We start from the raw sequence: 16,180 nt of genomic DNA, 5'->3' as shown, positions 1-16,180 counted from the left end.
TGATATTGGTCTGTAATTTTCTTTTTTTGTAGTATCTTTCTCTGGTTTTGGTATCAGGGTAATGGTGGGCTCATAGAATGAGTTTGGGAGTGTTTCTTCCTCTGCACATTTTTGGAAGAGCTTGAGAAAGATGGGTGTTAGGTCTTCTCTAAATGTTTGATAGAATTCACCTGTGAGGCCATCTGGCCCTGGACTTTTGTTTGTTGGAAGATTTTTAATCACAGTTTCAATTTCATTACTTGTGATTGGTCTGTTCATATTTTCTATTTCTTCCTGGTTCGGTCTCGGAAGTTTATACCTTTCTAAGAATTTGTCCATTTCTTCCAGGTTGTCCAATTTATTGTCATAGAGTTGCTTGTTGTAGTCTCTCAGGATGGTTTGTATTTCTGAAGTGTCTGTTGTAACTTCTCCTTTTTCATTTCTAATTTTATTGATTTGAGTCCTCTCCCTCTTTTTCTTGATGAGTCTAGCTAATGGTTTATCCATTTTGATTATCTTCTCAAAGAACCAGCTTTTAGTTTTATTGATCTTTGCTATTGTTTTCTTTGTTTCTATGTCATTTATTTCTGCTCTGATCTTCATGAGTTCTTTCCTTCTGCTAACTTTGGGTTTTGTTTTTTCTTCTTTCTCTAGTTCTTTTAGGTGTAAGTTTAGGTTGTTTATTTGAGAGTTTTCTTGTTTCTTGAGGTAGGATTGTATTGTCATAAGCTTCCCTCTTAGAACTGCTTTTGCCACATCCCATATATTTTTGGATCGTCATGTTTTCATTGTCATTTGCCTCTAGGTATTTTTCGATTTCCTCTTTGATTTCTCCAGTGATCTCTTGGTTATTTAGTAACGTATTGTTTAGCCTCCGCATGTTTGTGTTTTTTAGTTTTTTTTTCCCCTGTAGTTGATTTCTAATCTCATAGTGTTGTGGTCAGAAAAGATGCTTGATATGATTTCAATTTTCTTAAATTTACTGAGGCTTGATTTGTGACCCAAGATGTGATCTATCCTGGAGAATGTTCTGTGTGCACTTGAGAAGAAAGCGTAGTCTGCTGTTTTTGGATGGAATGTCCTATAAATAGCAAGTAAATCTATCTGGTCTACTCTGTCATTTAAAGCTTATGTTTCCTTATTAATTTTCTGTTTGAATGATCTGTCCATTGGTGTAAGTGAGGTATTAAAGTTCCCCACTATTATTTTGTTTCTGTCGATTTCCTCTTTTATAGCTGTTAGCAGTTGCCTCATGTATTGATGTGCTCCTATGTTGGGTGCATATATATTTATAATTGTTATATTTTCTTCTTGGATTGATCCCTTGATCATCATTGATCCCTTGATCATTATCTCTTGTCTCTTGTAACATTCTTTATTTTAAAGTCTATTTTATCTGATATGAGTATTGCTACTCCAGCCTTCTTTTGATTTCCAATATCATTTTCTGTCCCCTCACTTTCAGTCTGTATGTGTCTGTAGGTCTGAAGTGGGTCTCTTGTAGACAGCATATATATGGGTCTTGTTTTTGATCCATTCAGCAAGCCTGTGTCTTTTGGTTGGAGCATTTAATCCATTCATGTTTAAGGTAATTATCAATATGTATATTCCTATTACCATTTTATTAATTTTTTTTTTTTTTTTTGCGGTATGCGGGCCTCTCACTGTTGTGGGCTCTCCCGTTGCGGAGCACAGGCTCCGGACACACAGACCCAGCAGCCATGGCTCATGGGTCCAGCCGCTCCGCGGTATGCGGGATCCTCCCGTACCGGGGCACGAACACACGTCCCCTGCATTGGCAGATGGACCCTCAACCACTGCACCACCAGGGAAGCCCCTCTTAATGTTTTGGGTTTGCTTTTGTAGGTCCTTTTCTTCTCTTGTGTTTCCCATTTAGAGAAGCTCCTTTAGCATTTTTTGTAAAGCTGGTTTGGTGGTGCTGAATTCTCTTAGCTTTTGCTTGTCTGTAAAGCTTTTGATTTCTCCATCGAATCTGAATGAGATCCTTGCTGGGTAGAGTAATCTTGGTTGTAGGTTCTTCCCTTTCATCACTTTAAGCACATCATGCCACTCCCTTCTGGCTTGTAGAGTTTCTGCTGAGAAATCAGCTGTTAACCTTATGGGAGTTCTCTTGTATGTTGTTTGTTGTTTTTCCCTTGCTGCTTTCAATAATTTTTCTGTGTCTTTCATTTTTGCCAGTTTGATTACTCTGTGTCTCAGCATGTTTCTCCTTGGGTTTATCCTGTATGGGACTCTCCGTGCTTTCTGGACTTGGGTCACTATTTCCTTTCCCATGTTAGGGACGTTTTCAACTATAATCTCTTCAAATATTTTCTCGGGTCCTTTCTCTCTCTCTTCTCCTTCTGGGACCCCTATAATGCGAATGTTGTTGTGTTTAATGTTGTCCCAGAGGTCTCTTAGGCTGTCTTCATTTCTTTTCATTCTTTTTTCTTTATTCTGTTCCACAGCAGTGAATTGCACCATTCTGTCTTCCAGGTCACTTATCTTGTTCTTCTACCTCGGTAATTCTGCTATTGATTCCTTCTAGTGTATTTTTCATTTCAGTTATTGTATTGCTCATCTCTGTTTGTTTGTTCTTTAATTCTTCTAGATCTTTTTTTTTTTTTAGGAGAAAACCACGTTTAATTGAAAAATAAAGCAATACATCTCAAATAAGACTGTTTAACAACATAAACTGTAATTTGTTGAGGCCTGTAAGTGGTATTCTGAAATTTAGGTAGAGTATCAATACAGTTTCCTCCCTTACCCTGACTCAGCTATATGCACGTTAAAAACAAGGACTGTCTCATGAATTTAAACTGTGTATCTGTAAAGCCAATCCCTATTCCTAATCCACTGACAAAAGAAAGGGAGGTTTTAAACAAACATTTCCATACTGAGGAGCTCCCAGATAAAAGCAAATAAAGTCAATATTTTCCTTACGAAAAAAACTTCTGTGAAAGACACACCAGACTATAAATGATATTTAACTAACCCACAAACTTCAAAACACAATTTCATCAAGATGATCTCTACAATTTTCCTTTAAAGAAGTTCTCAAATCCCAGAATGGTTTAACTTGACATACTGGAAGTACTAAATTTTGAAAAAAAGTACTAAAGTTATTGCTTAAACTGGAAAAACCCATGGTCAAAAGTTTTTTTAGAAAAGAGTTTGTTAAACAGCTATTCTTACAATTACACTCATGTAACAGCAGAGAAATGTTCAAGCACATATTAAACATCACTCTTTCGAATGACACAACCAAGGCATATGTTAACATGTATGGCTTTTTTGGTGATTGTTATTACTACCCATAAATTACTGTTTGACTGAAAAAGGTTTTTACAAAACTCCACTTCCAAAATTAACATTTTTATTAAATCAAGTTAAAAAAATGTTCACTGTAGAAAAGTCAACAAGGATTTTAACAAAATCAAAATATACCTTTTTATACAATATATGTATATATTAGCAGCAAACTACTTCTGAGACTTTCTTTTATGTTCTTTTGAGTTATTTATTTTAAAGAAAGCATCAACAATGTATTAGTATGGAATGTCAGCTAATCCACTCTTCATCTTTTATTCTGTGATTTGGGCCTTCTAGTACAAGTTATTTTATGATTCTCATTAATGAATACTAAGAACAAACCCAGTTTTTGACTAAAATGTAGTGAAACAGAGTGGCTGGTAGAATCCACCTCACTACTATAGTCCCACATTACCTTAAGATAACAAATGAGCACCATATAAACAGGTAATTGTGTAGGTGTGTAAACTCATTTTTAAGGTGTAATAGTAGCCAAGTAGATAACTTAGCATTTGACTGTTACTTTAAAAATTTGGTGACATACAAAATTTTAATCAAATCAGATAAATACTTTGATCCCATATTGCTTGTGCATTTTTAAAATCTTAATAGAAATTCTGTATATAACCTGACAAACTGCATGCATATATGTGTATATACACATACAAAAGTGTATGTATATATGCATATACATCTTTAGATTTGAACAAATTTCTAAACTGAGACGAAGTCAAACCTCTCATTTAAATATATATATAGAATGTAATATCACCAACTGAAAGTTTCTAATAAAAGTTTCATCTTAGCTAATCAGCAATTCTGCTATTGAAAATTCTGAGGCCAAAGAGCTGTAATTCAGCTTACTGTACTTTAGGCTTACAAATTAGCCAAACAAACAAGATATGAAATTACCAATTGCCCACCAAAGAAATAAATTTTTCTCTTGATATTTCCTTCTAATAGCAAAAAGGAAATATCTATACAATGAGCTTTCACTTTTTAAAGAGTCAAAATTAGTAAAGAAATCTCACTAGTCTTCAAAAATACTAAACATTATATAAATACAATTTTCTTATAATAGTTGAATTCCTCTGCTAGAATCTGTATTTAAAAAAGTTTCCTTTGGATTGTTTCATTTAGCACTTCAAGTCTCCATTCTGCAACTCAAATAACTGGCTCAGATTTGTTAGGTTTATATCAATCTCATCTTTCACAATTTGGTACTCTGTTACCTGTGTACAATAATGTCAATGGGAGGAACTGCACCAAATTTCAAAAGCAAGGAAAAATTCAATATGTAATATAAAAAGATAAGTACAACAGGGATTCCCTTTTCACCATTACATTAATGAAATATAATCCTTTTAATGCTTTTAAAGATAATGTCTTAACTTTTATCTTTTAACTTATCAAGAGAATGAAGTTTTTAGATGGCCCACCTTTTTCAATTAAAAACTAAATCAATAGACTGGATTACTTTTATTAATATGCACATCAAGTTATTGAAACGGTGACTTCATGTAGTTTTCTCCTTAAAGATGGCACTTGCAGGTACAAAGATGCAGAGACGTCTACAGCCTTCAGACGTTTACCTGAAAAGATTCTTCAACAGCAGTTTGATATTGGGTTTCCTCATCTAGCTGAAGATTCACAAATTCTCCATAATCAAACTGATGCCTTTGATTTAGATGACTAACGAAATTTCTAGTAATCTGGCTAGGATCTCCCCAAGGAAGAGACACACAAATAGGACATGTCACAGGAACTATCTGAAATAGGTGATTACTATTACAGTGATCCAGTAAACGCTGTCTGGTAAAATTTGATTCTTGACACAAGGGACACTTAAAGGTGGGATGCCCAGAAGAACTTGTATTCTCTTGACACGTTTCTGTGTTATCAGATGTGGATGTTTCACTCCTATTACTGTTCCCTACTGAATCTTGAGAGATCTGAAAGTTGGGAATGACAGAAGAAACACCATATTCATCTTGGTACTTCTTACAAGATTTGTAATGATGTCTCATGCGATAGAATTTAATACGTGCTGACAAGCCGCGGTCCGTACGGGCGTTTTGAGCACCTCCTGACAGACGGGGCAGTAGAAATCATCTTCGGTGTAGGACGTGGCCGCGGAGAGCTCCTCGGCCATGTCGGGAGATGGGGGATCGAGGTTATGGCGGCGGCAGCGGCCCCTCTTCTAGATCTTTGTTAAATATTTCTTGCATCTTCTCTATCTTTGCCTCCATTCTTTTTCCGAGGTCCTGGATCATCTTCACTATGATTACTCTGAATTCATTTTCTGGAAAGTTGCCTATCTCCACTTCATTTCATTGTTTTTCTTGGGTTTTATCTTGTTCCTTCATCTGGTACATAGTCCTCTGCCTTTTCATCTTGTCTATCTTTCTGTGAATGTGGTTTTTGTTCCACAGGCTGCAGGACTGTAGTTCTTCTTGCTTCAGCTGTCTGCCCTCTGGTGGATCTATTTTCCATATTAAAGCTGTGTGTTAGTCTAGAACTAGTTATTACCTACTGACTCTAAATTATATCTTGACATATTACGATTAGATAAATTAATAGTTTTAGTATTGTTATGTTGCATTAGTTCTTTATTAATGTTATTATTTTTTAATATCAGTAGCACACACTTTTGAATACCTACTGTAAACCAGGTCTTGTGCCAGAGCTTTTACATGAAATATCTCTGAACCTTTACACATAACAGAATCAAATTTTTCTCATTTTAGAGATGAGAAACTTGTAGTTCAATAGGTCAAGTGACTTTTTCAAGGTCATGTGACTGATAAATTGAAGAGTTCAGATTTGATTCTCAATCTACCTGACTCCAAATTGCACGCATTTTTCCAGTATTCCACTTTATTTATGAAAGAATTTATAAAAGGTATTAACATAATTTTTATTTTTTTCACATGTAAATCCTCCTTAACCCAAATTTCAATTTCAAATTCATTTTAAATTCATAAAGTTCAAGTAACCAAAATGGTTTGCTGGGTAATGTATATTGGTAATTGGGACTTATCAGGATAACCATAATAATGACAGTGTTTTGGGTTTCTCAGAAAAAAAAAATAGATGAACTAGAATCGTTGTGAATTCAGTGTTAAGTATCTATCTTTATAGTAGAGTTATTTAAAATTGGAAATCCAAAATCCATAGTGATATGCATAACTGCTACTTTGACTCTTAATCAATATTCATGTTGTCAATATTAAATACATGGGAAAATACTGATTTATCATCTGTGAAATATGATATATTAAAAACCTAAAGTTTACTATGAGTACTTTTCTCAAACAGCATGTTAGTTTTTTATTATATTCTTCTTTTAATTTTTATAAAAAAATTTTTGGCTGCATTGGGTCTGTTGCTGCATGGGAGCTTTCTCTAGTTGCAGTGAGTGGGGGCTACTCTTCATTGCGGTGCATGGGCTTCTCATTGCAGTGGCTTCTCTTGTTGCAGAGCATGGGCTCTAGGCATGTGGGCTTTAGTAGTTGTGGCACGTGGGCTCAGTAGTTGTGGCACACAGGCTCTAGAGCAGAGGCTCAGTAGTTGTGGTGCATGGGCTTAGTTGCTCCACCGTATGTGGGATCTTCCCAGACCAGGGATCAAACCTGTGTCCTCTGCATTGGCAGGTAGACTCCTAACCACTGCACCAACAGGGAAATCCCTATATTCATATTTTAATAGTACATTTGTTGTTTGTAATAGTAGCTGCTCTAAATTTTATGGAACTAATTGCATATATTGATTGTCAGAACATTATATACAAATTGAATCAAAAAAGGGAATCTACGATTGACAAAGTAGGACCTCTTTAGAGTTTTTCCACTGAAACCTCAAACTAACAGCTATGTCTTGGCAGAAGATGAGCTATAAATTACAGCAGAGTCTAGGATAATGGAGTGAATACAGTAATGTTAGATCTCTGCAGCATATGGCAATAAATTGTGTGATTATAATGAAAGAGAATTAAAGAGCTTGTTCCCAAGGTAAATAGCTGATATTTTAAGAAATTAGGTAACTGGATAATCACTGGGTGGGTACATTCTCTAAATGGTTATTTAAACCCTCTTTACAGCATTGTTCTACTCTCCTGTAACCCAACTGGATAAAAGATATCATTGCTGTAGATAGTCACAGACAGCATAGGTGTTCAATAGAGCACCCAATGCATCAAGCACTTTAGAAAGTTCAAAGTTAATTGTAAAAGACCAGGTCCTGAATCTCAAGGGGTTGACACCAAAATTCAGAATAAACATACTTGAAATGTACAAAACTCAAGTTGATTTGTCTCTAACACCTATCACCCGACTTATCTGTTACCTGTGTCTGGTCTAATATTGATGTTTTATAAATGAGTCCAAGAAGCAGCCCAGTAAACCAAACTGCATAAAAGTAACTGAAGTTAATGGAATTCTTTCTGAACCAGCCATTAACACATTGCCTTATTTATTAATTACTTTGTTTGTTTGTTTGGAAGAGGAGGCGTCATCTCTGGTCACCTCTTCAGGCCTTCTACTTAATGTCTGCAACTCTTCTTTTTGACCTTAAAATTTTTAATTGCTAAAAATTGCTAAAAATGCTTTCTTGACATACCAGCTCTGATTCCAAGACTTAATTAATAATAAAGCTATCTAGAATTTACTGCACGCCAGACACTACATGCAACATGCTTTATATATGTCTCATTTAATCCTCACAGTAAATTACAAGGTAGGTAGGACTATTATTCCTATTTTACAGATGAAAAGAATTGAGACTCAGGAAGGTTAAATAGGGCCACACAGATCACAAGTAGCAGAGCTGGTATGCAAAACTAGGTGCATTTGACTTTAAACTCTTGCTCTTTTCCATTATGCCCTACTGCCTCAACTAGACTACAAAGAAACAATCTCCTTTCTAGTCTCTTAGGTTGACATCCTAGTAACAGACCCTATCTTTTAGAATCAATTTTACAGGCAATACTGATTAGGAGAAACTCACACACTTGACCCAACCACTACTTTCTGTCATAAAGGCAAATGAAACATTTAACTCATGAATTACACTGAGTCCCACAGCAACATTTGAGATGTCCAGGCTGAAGCTAGAAGCCTATGATTTTGGGAAACTTAGTAGGTAGAAGCTAAAAAAAAAAAACAAAAAAAAAGACAACATTAAAAAATCACTTTAAAGCTGTAAAAATTTCTTATCTGACAAGAGATAGAGATTTCTGGGCAGATTTCTTCTGAGAAAACCACACTAATGGTACTTTTAGAGATACAAATAAAAACCAAGGACCCTCTACCAAAATGGAAACTAGAACTCCTTCAGGTACAAGAATATAAATACTGTCTATATTTGAAACCAAGGGAACTTTAAAGGAAATATGTCTTATCTAGGAGGCATGAAGGTGTTGAGATGTCACAGTATTGAACAGGATTTAAGACAGGTAAGGGCCAGAAGTTGATGGATCTGTCATCAAAAGAGATTTTGTGAGACTTTAAACAGAAGTAGAACTTCTTCAAAGTACAAGCTCTGAAGTGAGGCACAGAATTAAGGAGAAGGAATGTTTCAGTCTTCCCTTCTCTGCTCTAGCACGTTGGTCTTGACAGGCTATTTTGAATGGCATCTTCCATTTTTTACTTTTTTAGTTATTCATTTTAGGTTTTCTTGGTATAAATTCTATAACTGACAAATGATGATGAATATGCTTTCTTCTTACCCTTAGTTTGTATATTTTTCTTTTATTACCACGGTTCCTGTAATGGCAATTATTTTTAAATGAAGTCATTCAAAAGTCATTTGAAGTCATTAAAACAGTGAGTTTTTGAGCATCTTTGGGAAGGATGGACTTGAAAAAGAGAGGCCAGAAGGAAAGGGAGCATCTAAGATGCTATTGTGTAATATGATGATGGCCCGGACTAGGGCAACAGCTAAGACAATCAAAAGGAAGGAGTATATCTAAGAGACTAAAGAATTGTTTGGCCTCAGTGATGTAGAGAAATGATTTAAAATTTTCCCAAACTTCAAATCTACATCATAACTTTAAATTACTATAACCAGAAAATTGATAATATTTTATTTTTTCAATTTTTATTTATTTTTTACTTTTTTATTACTATTTATTTTTTTTTGGCCATGCCCTGTGATGTGCAGGATCTTAGTTCCCTGACCAGGGATTGAACCTGTGCCCCCTGCATTGGGAGTGTGGAGTCTTAACCACTGGCCCAGCAGGGAAGTCCCAACCATATTTTAAAAGTAGATACCAATATATCCATCTAATTAAGGTAAAAGAAATTGAATAAAATTATCATTTTAAAAAAGAGTTTCAAAAGATTAATTAGAAGATTAAAGAGAAATTAAAATATTTAAATATTTAAATGTTATATCTCTATATACCGATATTTAATTTAGTGATGTCAAAACAATTCTTAATATTTGATATGTTTACAATACTTCACCAGTTTTCAAAGTGACTTTGCATATATTATCTAATTGATTCTCACTATGACTATCTGAGATAAATAACAGCAGTGATACCCAGCATGTTTCTAGCACTTTACAGATTGTACAACGCCATCGCATTACTGATGCCCACATTTCCATCAATCATTCTATTGCTCAGTTCTGGGGTTTCTATGTTAACTGAAATATATTTTCAATACCAGTGCATCAGACTTATTTTACTGAATGTGATCTATCATCTACAATGCACAGATATTAAATGTCAATCCATTAAGTTAGATTATTTTTATCTGTGGAGTTTTTCTGACATTAATGTCGTATATGATGGTTACAGTCTATTTCCAAAAACTGATATGAATGTTCAGCTTTATAAAAAACTTTCAAACTGTTTTTTCAGAGTGGCTGTACAATTTTCCATTCCCACCAGCAAGGGATGAGTGATCCAGCTTCTCTGCATCCTTGGCAGCTTTTGATGTTGTTATTATTTTTTATTTTAGCCATTCTGACAGATGTGTAATCATACCTCTTTGAGGTTTTAACTGGCATTTTCTCAATGGCTAATGATGTTAAACATTATTTCATGTGCTTATTTGCCATCTGTATGGCCTCAGGTAAAATGTCTGTTCATGTCTTTTGCCTATCTTCTAATTGGATTGTTTGATTTTTAATGTGCAGTTCTGAGAGTTCTTCATGTATTTTATACACTAATCTTTAACCCAGTATTGGTTATAAATATTTTCTCACAGTCTGGAGTTTATCATTTCATCCTTTTCACATGGGATTTTGCAAAGCAGAAGTTCTTCATTGTGATGAGACCCAATTTATCAATTTTTCCTTTTGTACTCTCAGGCATTTATCTGAGAGAAATGAAAACACATGTTTACAGAAAAACCTGTACACAAATTTTCTTAGAAGATTTATTTGTATTTGTACTTATTTATCTGGTCTTAAGGAAAATCAGAAATTAAAATAGATATAATTTTTTTTCCCCTAGAACCTAAGCCCCAAAACAATCTCGCTCAGTTCTGGTCTTGCTTTTCACCATTCCTATCAATCATCTGAATTCTTCCTAGAGGGGAAAAAACAGTTGTCTATCACATGACATTCAGTAAGGTCAAAATATATTTCACAAAAGATTTGGTTTGAGTAATGTGTGGCTTATGGTCATATGGAGAATTATTTTGATTAATAACATTTCTTTCAAAAATAATAATTATATTTGGTATCAATTCAATAATACTTACTAAGTATCTACTATGTGCAATACCAAAGATACAAAAAAAGTTTATTAAGTAATCTCCTCTAGCTGCTTAGTCCATATCAGAGTAGAGATGTAAACAAATCATTGCAATATGGTGTGATAAGTATTGTGATGGAGGTGCTGAAGGAAGAAAATAACAATGCCTGGAGAGGTGATCAGGTAAAGCTTTACAAAGCAAGGGTTACTTGAATCTAGTCTTGAAGTATTGTGTAGCAGTTCATCTGGTAGACAAGTTAGGGGAAGAGCATTTCAATCCCAGGATAAAGTGTACAAAAGTATAGAGGCACCAAATAATATGACATATTTAGGAAACTGCAAGTCACTGGGTATGACTGCAGCACATGGAGTGAGTTGGGGAGTTGTGGAAGATGGAGCTGGTTGAATGGTTCTACCTGAACCATATTTTGCCTATAGTGAAAATGAAATCATGACAATATTTTTTTAGTATAACAAGGCTATGATCAGATTTAAATTGTTAAAAGCAAACTTTGAATTATCTAGGAGATGGTATTAGAGAAAGCTGAGGTTAGAAGCAGTGAGACTAGTTAAAAGGTTGTACTCAGGTCCATGTGAAAAATGTGGCATCTATGGAAGTGACAGTTGGGGGATACGCTGAGGAAATATTCAAGAAATACTCAGAAAACAGAAACAACAAGATTGGTAACATTATATATGGGTGGTGAAGAAGAGAAAGGGATCAAGAAAGGCTTCCTGGGTTTCTGACTTTAGTTACCCTATGAGTATACTGTCTCCTGACTTGGATAGAGAATGCAGGGAAAGGGACAGTCTTACGAAAGGAAGAACAGAGTGTGAAGTTTGGGGTATCTCTTGTACATCTAGGTACTCTAAATCAGCACCTCTTAAACTTGAACATGCTTACATGAATCATTTGAGCATCTTGTTAAAAGGCAGATCCTGTTAAAAGGCAGAAGCTCTGTGGTAGGGCCTAAGATTTTGCATTTCTAACAGGCTCCCAGGTGATATCAACGTCATTGGTTCTCAAAGCACATTTTGAATCACAAGACTATGGTGTGCTGACATTTTTAACCTGAAGTGCAAACAGGATGCCTGCTAATGACAAACTGAGTTTGCAGAAGGAAGGGATAGAGGGACGGAGGGAGGGAGGGAGAAAGAAAACAAGAAAATAATAAGAAGGGAGGTAGTAAGGCAGAGAGAATGAAGGTGCTGCAAGAAAAATGAGAAGAAATGTGCACTAAGGAGAAAAGAAGTATTGATAAGTAGCAGTTTGTCAGCAACAGTGACCTTAGTTGCTTTTAAATCACACCTGTGTCAAAGGATGCCTATCCCTCCCCTATCTAGAAAATATTATAAAGTGATTTAAAAAAAACAGCTTTTTAGAATCAAAGAGCCAGTGTGAACTAGAGAGGCATAAAGGCTGTTCTTCTGAACCCAAAGTTTTTATTTTATTTAACCACGTAATGAATGTTGTACAAGGGTACAGTTGGTACATTTGCAACAAGATGGTCAGTATCTCATACGGAGTAATATTAAAGCCCAGGATAACATGAAAAAAGAAATTGCTAGGAAAAAATAAAGAGAAATTCAAGAGATCCAAATCTATCTCCCATGCTACAGGACTTTAGTTTTTAACGTTATTTTGTTTTGTTTTGTTTTCAACATTAGGCTGAATTCTTACAGGCTTAGTAGTTTTTAGTGTGGTCCTGCCAGAAAGGTGGTAACCTCCATGACCTCTCCAAGTCCTTTCCAACCCTCAAATTCTATGGCTGTGCACTCCTCTGTTTCTCCTTTTATCTGTCAAGGCTTAACTTGTCTTTTCCTATTGCATTCAACTCAACAAATACCAAGCATACTTCATTTTTGTAAGTTTAGTAATTGTTACTCATTTTCATTCAATTATTTTTTTTTCATCTAATTGTTTCAAAATGTTTTCAAGTGTATCTAAAAGAGAAAATAACCAAATGCCCACAAATGTATCCCATTTTGAGAAGTAAGCACTGGTCTATATATTCCCTGCCTAATCATCTAAACATAGTCATAGACAAGGAAATTACTAGGTTAATAGTAGAAAATAATCATTTATCAGGAGAGAATCAATGGCACATTATTTTTAGCATTATTTTATCTAGGTAGTTGTGCTCTATCAAATATTTGCTCTGGTGCCAAATTAGGCCGCAAGTTTAATTTTTACCAGGGAAATATATATATATTTGCTAAACCAGAAAGGAGAAAGTCCATATTAAAAATAACTATGATTACTGAGACATTCTATCAAAGCCATAAATAATTATTTCTATTTTTCATTCAGATATCCCAAAGTGTTTTAATATTTCACAATAATGAACTCATTAATCCTTACAGCCTCTGATGGTACAGGTAAATAATCTGATTGACCTTGCTTTGCTTTTTTTTTTTTTTAAAGATAATTGTAAAATGATTTGCAATGCTGTTGTGTTTGCAGGGAGGGGGATACTAGACAATTCTTGATTCTTTAGTCTTCACCAAGACCGTTTTACCACCAAGTCTCAGTGAATGAATTTGTGTGAAATTGACTGACGTTTTTGTTACTAGTTGTTGCATTTTTTTCTTTGTTTCTTAAAATTTATTTTCAGCAGACCACATCTTGCTTGCCTACTTACTCTGTCAGCAATATTTTTCCCATAACTTGTTTATTTGGCTTCTTTCTAGGTCACCCTATTACCAAAGTTTTCTGCTTGGACATTCTTCCCAGTTGAACACTTTCTCTTAGTATTATTACAAATTGAATGCTTCCTTCAAGGCTGTGTATCTTATTATGTAACATCAAATTTTATTCCATTTTGGTTAATTTTACTTTAAGATTAAGTTATTTGTTCTGCCCAGAGGTCACTAAATTGAATACTACCACTTCTGTCCCCTTTCTGCCTTTTTACTCATGAAAAATCATTCCGGTTACATTTCAGGAGGAATCATCTGCCCCAAACTATTTGCCTAAGCTGTGTCTCTAGAGCATAACCCAAATAAATCTTTCTTTTTTATTTTTCCTCCCGTTGAAAATCAGAGCAAGCCATTCCAAAGATTTACCTATCAGTACATCGCTAATTACACTAAATCATTTCATTTTAAAGATGAAGAAATCTGGGAAGCAGTAAAAATATAGAAGAGAAGGTTTATTAGTGTGTATATAGAGAGATGGAATTCAATAAAGAAAGGAGAAATGATCAGAAGGCATAATGGGGGAAAAAAAGCAATACTAATGTGGCTTTTCAAATTAACATGAAGTAAAATACTGGAAAGACCAAAGCTATCTTCTTTCCCCTCCCACCTCTCCAAGCCACAGGGTATAGAAAAAATTATCAGAAAGTAGAATCTAGTTGCTTCTTTTTAGCAGAGGAGTAGGTTCCTGTTATTCCATACTATGTAAAAAATTAATTTAAAAGGGTTATTCAGGTTAGGTTTCATCTGACATTGCAACAACTAATCTAGCTATCAGAATTTATGTCTTCTTAATGAACTAGAGTGGTGGATGGTTAGAGAAACCAGATTGTCACACCAATCATGTCTTTTCTACATTCTTTCTAATAAGTAATCAACTATATACTTATCTGTGTACGGATTGGTAAAATATGGCTGTCCATTAATGCCAAAACAGCAATTCATTTCTTGCATATAATATTACACACTGTGATGGCTAATTTTATATCTCAACTTGGCTAGGCTATGGTGCCAAATTTGTTTGGTCAAATACCAGTCTAGATGTTGCTGTGAAGGCATTTTTTAGATGTGATTAACATTTAAATTAGTAGATTTTAAGAAAATCAAATTACCTCCCATTATGTGGTAAGCCTCATTCAATCAATTGAAGGCCTTAAGATCAGACACTGAAGCTTCCACAGGAAGAAAGAATTCTCTTCAAGGTTTCAATATAGAAACCTGTCTGTGTTTCCAGCCTGCTGCCCTACAGAATTTTGATTCAAGGACTGCAACATCAACTTTTGCCTGTGTCTCCAGCCCACTAGCCTGCTCTATGGATTTCAGACTTTCCATCTACCAAAATTGAAAGGGCCACTTCCTTAAAATCAATCTTTGTCTCTCTTCCTCTCTCTCCCTTGTTTCTCTGGATAATCCAGACTAATACATGTGCTAAAAGGATGTCTTCGGCTGTTGCAATACAATTTATAGTCACCTCTGTATCATTTCATTCTACATTAGAAGAACAGTTTATATCCATTACTTTGGATCAGTAAATATAAATAGAACACTTTTAAATCATTATTTGTACAAAGACCCTATTCTTACTGGCACCCTCCAAGAAACAGGTCCTCATCTACTAATGCCCAAATTATCTACATGTCTTATTCTTCCTTCTCCTATATAACAATGCCAGTTTTATCTTGATAAAACACATATATCAAAGGGTTATTTTAATAGACAAAACTCTAAAAATTCTATAGTATATAAATAAGATAAAATCCTCCCTGACCAGTTCCCAGTACTGAAAACCCTTCACAATTAGATCTGCCTCTGTAACTTTATTACCTCCACAATCCCCAGCATAAATCCTATATTCTAGTCAGAGCAAATTCCCTGTTGTCCCTAAAGATGACAAGTTCATTTTTGTCTTCCTTTTTCTTCCTGCTTCTTTCTTCCTTTCTCACTATAATGATCTTACTCTCCTCTACTGCCTACCTAAATCATACCTGCTTTTCAAAACCTAGCCTATGTTTCATATTTGCCTAAGAATTCCTAGACTATTCTAGTGCAAGTTGAAGAGCCCCTATTTGAGTGCTAGAGTATGTCATAGACTATCATAGACTCATGAAGTCACAAATTTTGAAAAGCCATCAATAATCATCCATTCCAACCATTATCAAAGACATGAAAATACCTTTACAGCATTCTAAACAAGTGGTCTTTCATTCCTTTCCTCCACACCTCCAGTGATGAAGAATTCAGTACCTCCTGCCCATTTTATTTTATGAACAGCTCCAAATCTTAGAGATGTCTTCCTCTAAGTCATATTTTGACATGTATAGTAACATCCAAGAAATGAAATATTTTTGAGACAAAATTTATAATATAAATGCCAAATAAAAACCAAAATACATTAAAATTATTATCCCTGCAGAGATAACAAAGCAAACTTTGTCAAAAAATGTCCAATGGAACAATTTTTGCAGTCCAGAATTTGTCTTTTCTTTT

The 16,180-nt window shown here is 34.7% G+C and overlaps 1 pseudogene; it reads right to left on the bottom strand.

Annotated features, from left to right (window-relative positions):
• Nucleotides 1-3,198: 3,198 nt before the first annotated feature.
• LOC132521804 (E3 ubiquitin-protein ligase RNF138-like) lies at nt 3,199-5,480 on the bottom strand (annotated as a pseudogene).
• Nucleotides 5,481-16,180: the final 10,700 nt, after the last annotated feature.

Source organism: Lagenorhynchus albirostris, chromosome 6 (assembly GCF_949774975.1).
Source record: "Lagenorhynchus albirostris chromosome 6, mLagAlb1.1, whole genome shotgun sequence".
In the NCBI taxonomy this organism is placed as follows: domain Eukaryota; kingdom Metazoa; phylum Chordata; class Mammalia; order Artiodactyla; family Delphinidae; genus Lagenorhynchus; species Lagenorhynchus albirostris.
The sequence above is the reverse complement of the archived record's forward strand: the minus strand, read 5'-3'. Positions and strand labels throughout refer to the sequence as shown.